Source organism: Schistocerca americana, chromosome 2, assembly GCF_021461395.2.
Source record: "Schistocerca americana isolate TAMUIC-IGC-003095 chromosome 2, iqSchAmer2.1, whole genome shotgun sequence".
In the NCBI taxonomy this organism is placed as follows: Eukaryota; Metazoa; Arthropoda; class Insecta; order Orthoptera; family Acrididae; genus Schistocerca; species Schistocerca americana.
The window spans coordinates 344,628,623-344,635,179 of NC_060120.1; the positions used below are offsets into that span (position 1 = coordinate 344,628,623).

The following is a 6,557-nucleotide window of genomic DNA, read 5'->3' on the forward strand; positions in this document are numbered from 1 at the left end:
TTAGTCCACCTAATTTTCAACGTTCGTTTGTAGCACCACATCTCAAATGCTTCGATTCTTTCCTATGTCGGTTGACCCACATTGCATGTTTCACTACTATACAATCCTGTGCTCCAAACGCACATTCTCAAAAACCTCTTCTTCGAAGTAAGGCCTGTGTTTAACAAGAGAAGACTTCACTTCAGCACGAATGCCCTTTCTGCCTGTTATAGTCTGCTTTTGATGCCCATCTCGGTGCGTCCGTCATTGGTCATTTTACTGTATTGGTAGGAGAATTCCTTAACTTAATCTAATTCGTTACCACCAACCCCGATGTTTATTTCTCTCTGTTCCCATTTCTGCTACTTCTAATTACTTTCGTCTTTCTTCGGCTTATTTTTAATCCAATTTCTGTACTCACTAGACGGTTCATCCCATTGAGCAGATCCTGTAATTCTGCTTCAATTTCGCTGCGAATACCAATGTCATCAGCGAATCTTATCATTGATGTCCCTTCATCTTGAATTTCCATTCCACTCTTGAAACTTTCTTTTATTTCCATCATTGCTTCTTCAATGTACAGACTGTACAGTGGGGTCAAAGGACCACGTCCGTGTCGTACATTGTTTTTAAACCGAGCACTTCGTTCTTGGTCTTCCACTTTTGTTATTCCCTGCTGGCTCTTGTATATTACCTACCTCTCCCTATGGTTTACCACTATATTCCACAAGATTTTGGAACATCTGGCATCGTTCCACATTGCCGAGCGCTTTTTCCATGTCGACATATTCTATGAATGTGTGTGTATTTTTGATTAGTCTCGATTCCATTATCAACCCCAACGTCTGAGCTGCCTCTCCGGTGTCTTTACCTTTTCTACAGCCAAACTGAAAGTCATGTAACAAATCCTCAAATTTGTTTTCCATTCTTCTGTATATTATTCTTGTCAACAACTTGGATGCATGAGCTGTTAAGCTCATTGTGCAATAATTCTCGAATTTGTGAGTTCTTTCTGTCTTCGGAATTGTGTGGATGATATTCTTCGAAAGTCGGATGCGATATCGGCAGTCTCATACCTTTTACACATCAACGTGAATAGTCTTTTTTGGCACTTCGACCACTGTTTGTAGAGATTCTGATGGAACGTCGTCAACCTCTTCTGCGTTATTATAACCAAGTCATCAAAAGCTCTTTTAAATTCTGGTTCTAATACAGGAGCCCCCAAATCTTCTACATTAATTTGCGTTTCTTCTTCAGTCACATCAGTCTAGTCTTCCCACTCATAGATGCCTGCAATGTACACTTTCCACTGTCTGCCCTTTGCATTTAACAATGGAATTCCCATTGCACTATTAATTTTACCACTCTTGCTTTCACTTTCAACGACGATAGCTTTGACTTTTCTATATGCTGCGTCACTTTTTCCGATAACCATTACTTTTTCGATGTCTTCAAATATTTCAGGCATCCATTTCCCCTTAGCTTCCGTGCACTTCCTATTTCTTTCATTCCTAAGCGACTTGTATTTTCTGTGTTTCTAAATTTCCCTGTAAAGTTTTGTACTTCTTTCATCGATCAACTAAAGTATTTCTTCTGTTACCCATTGTGTCTTCGCATTTACCTTCTTCGTATCTATGTTTTTCTTTTCAAATTCTGCGATTGCTATTTTATGAGACATTCATTCCTCTTCAACTGAACTGCCAACTGAAGTATTCCTTATCGCAGTTATCTATAGCTTTAGAGAACTTCAAGCGTATCTGCTTCCATAGTACCTCCGTATTCTACTTCTTTGGGTATCGCTTCGTCCTGATTAGTCTCTTAAATTTCAGCTTACTCCTTATAAGCACTAAATTGTGATTTGGATCTGCTTCTGTGTACGCCTTACAATCCAGTATCTGATTTCGAAATCTCTCCTTGACCACGATATAACCTAACAAATCTTCCCGTATCTCCGACCTTTTCTAAGTATACCTCCTATTCTTGCGATTCTATTTATAACCGTTGGTTTGTTGTTGATTCTCATGAGAAGAATCCGGTCTCTGAATTGTTGACAGTAACACACCCTCTACCCTACCTTCCTACTCATAACGAATCCTACTCCTGCTATGCGATTCTCTGATACTGTTGATACTACCCAATACTCATCTGACCAGGAAACACTGTCTCCCTCCGTTTCACTTCAATGGCCCAATTATGTCTAGTTTGAGTCTTTGTATTTCCCTTTCCAGGTTCTCAAGCTTCTCTACCACGTTCAAACTTTCAACATTCCACACCCCGGCTCGTAAAACATTATCCTTTCGCTGGTTATTGAATATTTTTCTCCCCCTTGGCAGTCAATCTTGAAAATACAAATGAGGGAAGATTTCGAAATTTTTGCCAATGGATACGACACTTTCAAGACGACATTTTTCAATCACATGTCACATGTCCTGGGGACACACGTTATGTATCTTTAATGTAATGGTTTCCATTGCTTTCTGCGTCCTCATGCCGTTGATCATCCCTGAGTCTTGGCACCTGAATGGGAATGAGTGCCCTGAACCCCTACATGCACCTCCGTCCTCTTTTGACATGGCCACTGGCAGAATAAATGCGACTTCTTATGCCGGAAGTCTTCGATCGCCTTTTCTGATGATTTTTATCCAAAATATAGGCGGTTGCCACTTTCGGACCGAGTCCGAGTAATAAAAGACTCTACTCCTAGACCACTGGTGAATAGGTATATACACAAGGTAAAAAAGGGCAGCGCTTTGGCAGAGCAGTCATATATATACTCAGGTGATTAGTGTGAAAAGATCTCCTACGTGATTGTGGCCCACAACAAAACAGACTCTGAACGCGGAATGGTAGTAGGAGCTTGATGTGTAGGATATTCCAGTTCGGAAATCGTTATGGAAGTCAACATCCGGAGATCGACAGTGACAAAAGTGTACCGAAAATACGAAACTTGAGGCGTTACCTCCCAGCACAGACAACGTAGTGGCTGACGGCCTTCACTTAATGATCGAGAGCAGCGCCGTTTGTGTAGCATTGTCAGTGCTAACAGACCAGAAAACTGCGTGAAATAACCGCAAAAAACAATGTGGGACGTACGGCGGACGTACCCATTAGGCGAAACCAGGAGTTAATGGGCTACGGCAGCACAAGACCAACGCGAGTCCTTTTCTTACATCACGACATCGCCTACAGCGCCTCTCCGGCGTTCGTGACCATATCGGTTGGACCCTAGACGACTGGAAAACCATGGCCTGGTGAGTTGAGTCACGATTTCAGCTGGTAAGAGCTGTTGGTAGGGTTCGAGTGTGGTGCTGACCCCACGGAGCCATGGAGTCAAGTTGTCAACAAGGCACTGTGGAAGCTAGTGTTGGTTCCATAATGGTCCAACTGATCCAATCATTGACTGGAGATGGTTATGTTCGGGTGCTGGGAGAATATTTGCATCCATCCATGGACTTAATGTTCCAAAACAACTATGAAATTTCTATGGAAGACAATGTGCCATGTCACCGGGGTCACAGTTCGCGAATAGTTTGAAGAACAATCTGGACAATTCGAGCGAATGATTTGGCCACCCAGATCGCCCGGCATGAATCCCATCGAACATTTGTGGGACATAATTGGGAGGTCAATTTGTGCACAAACTTCTGCACTGGCAACACTTTCGCAATTGTGGACAGAGGCACCATTGCTCAATATTTCTGCAGGGGACTTGCCTTGCTAAATCCTTGCCATGTCGAGTTGCTTTATTACTCCATCTCAAGACCTTTGTCATCGCAGTGTAAGTCTGCAGGATCGTTACCATTGGAAAACCATTATTTATTTTCGTTGGGATCTAATTTTTTCAATTGTTTAATCAATCTATTTATGAAATGTTCCACATTTGCACCAAAATTTTTGCAAAAGGAGTAGTCTGAATCGGCAGGACAGCTGGATACATTATAAGAAAGATCTTAAGATGAGAAATCCGACCGAGATAGAGAGGAGCAATGGGAGCTTGGAAGGAATGCAGAAGAGAGACAAACAAAGATCAAAGGTATAATAGCAACAGCAACAGCAGAAGCTGAGGTGATATTGGGTTAGTATATCCGATGGGATGTCATTTTAACTGCGTGCCCGTAACACCATCTGTCAGTATGTAAATGATCGGAATTGCTATGGTCTGTGACAAGTAGAATGGTTCTCAGAATACATTGTAATCTCCCCACTATATTCGTTTCTGTATTGAGTTTAGTCTCACTCTGCCTCCCACTCCATAAAGAGTCTATGTATTATCTAAACTATGTCCCCACAAACTGCTGTCCAACCTAAACTTGAATGCTAACCTTTGACTAAAAAATCCTAATTTGAGCTGAACTGTAACTAATCTGAATGTAACTTGTCTTTATGTTAAATGCACAACCGAAGTAAATCAATTATCTCGTCCTAATGAGAATTTCCACTTAACTCGCGTCATGACAACACCGTTGCAGGTTTCTCGAAATCACAACAGCACACAGCAAGCAGGTAGCGGCTAAGCTAGATTTCTGTTTCTTAATGAAATTTCGAAACTGTTGAATACCGTATGTGGTAATACGTAATAATAAAGAGCGGAGTGGGGACAGTAACTAATCGTATGAAATGATATTCCAAGACAACGGTTTTAGAATGACGTATATATTCAGAAAGACAGAGTAAAGCTTCGTGTGAACTTCACACATAACATTGGTCTGAACAATACTATGGTTAACAAAATGATCAATGATTTTAAAAGTTCACTAGCTCCCAACAATCATTTCCAAAAATTAGGTGATCAGTGCTGCAGCCTTACCTCAAACCTCTACTCTTTAAAAATAGTAACATTGTTCAAAATTTATGTTCTCTTTGCGTTCTAATATACACAACTTATTCAACCTTGCTGTCCCTTACAATCAATCTTTCTTCACCTAACAGATACAAGCATAAGTCTAAACAGCACTTCTAAAGACGTTCATCACCTGCCACACTTCAGCTAAGAATGTACAAGACTGTGCTGTTCTTACCAGACAGGTAGGATATACTATATGGTAAGCGAACAATGACAAATGTTGGATGATCACTGATGGACACGTAGAAACTGCATAATAGTCTTATTAGTACCTCACAGAGCTGGAAAGGGTCTCATTGTGGGTCTCCATTGGTGTGGTTGGTCGAGTCGTGCACTGTCCACATTGGTGGGACATTCATTTGTGACAGAGCCATGATATTGAGTTGCATGGGAACGTGAGGCCAGGCACACTGGTCATCAAGGTTCCTTTCGACCACGACTCACCACCACAAAGGAGAATATACGTATATGGACATGGTGTCTGTTCTTTCGGACATGTCCGAAAGAACAGACACCATTGATGACCTGCAGCCGTCTAGAACGAAATTAGAAGTATATTAATACCATCAGCTGCGCACGGGCGTGATATAGGTCAAAGGGGACAGGTGAAAATGTGTGCCCCGATCGGGACTCGAACCCGGGATCTCCTGCTTACATGGCAGACGTTCTGTCCATCTGAGCCACCGAGGGCACAGATGATAGTGCGACTGCAGGGACTATCTCGAGCACGCCTCCCGCGAAAATCACATTCTCACCTTGTATGTCCGAAAGAACAGACACCATATTCACATACGTATATAGTTCTGGCGATTCCGGCCATGACCTTCTTCTTCCGTGCGGATGCACACATATTTCCCGAACTCCTACGGGACTTGGAAGAATGTCTTCCACGAGTAATGAGTGTGTTGGGGTGGGACACTACGAATGTAGTGTGTGGACATACAAGATGAGGATATAAGATTCGCAGGAGGCGTGCGCGAGATAGTCCCTGCAGTCGCACTATCATCTGTGCCCTCGGTGGCTCAGATGGATAGGGCGTCTGCCTTGTAAGCAGGAGATCCCGGGTTAGATTCCCGCTCGGGGCACACATTTTTACATGTCCCCGTTGATCTATATAAACGTCCGTGCGCAGCTGACGGTATTGATATAATTCTAATGTCAACAAAGGAGAATCGTCGCGCTGTGCACGAACCATATACTGTCCTCTTTACATCTGCACCTGCCATCCGAGCAGCATTAACTGAATCCCTGCAACATTCTGTGTCATTCTTCAACATTGGTTAGAGAATAGCATCAGTCTGACTGTGGAATTACCGTGCCATGCGTAGGCTGCTGTTGCCAGCATGACAGACACGGCTGCGTTTGGACTTGTGCCGTGACTTAAAAGAATGAACTGACGATGATCGAGGTCACATTGCACACTGTGGTGAATCACGTTTCTGCATTACGCCAGATGACAGTCGTCGGCGTCTTGGGCAGAGGTCCCATTCTTCGAATGTTTTGGAGAGGCACAGCGGAGTTATTCCTGGTGTTTTAGTGTGGGGACCCATCGAAGATGACCTTTGGACAAGAGTAACAGTGACTGACAGAACTCTGACGGCACAACAGTACGCCACAGACTTCTCAGGCTACAAAGTCGTGGTGCCAGTTTTCAGCAGGACAATGTTCGTCCACACGTAGCACCTGCCTCAATGAACTGTCTCAGCGATGCAGAGGTACTCCCACGACCAGGAAG

At 43.1% G+C, this 6,557-nt stretch overlaps 1 non-coding gene across 1 annotated transcript; it reads left to right on the forward strand.

Annotated features, from left to right (window-relative positions):
- Positions 1–5,832: 5,832 nt before the first annotated feature.
- On the forward strand, positions 5,833–5,907 carry Trnat-ugu. The gene has a single exon. It is a non-coding gene; the product is annotated as a tRNA-Thr (tRNA).
- Positions 5,908–6,557: the final 650 nt, after the last annotated feature.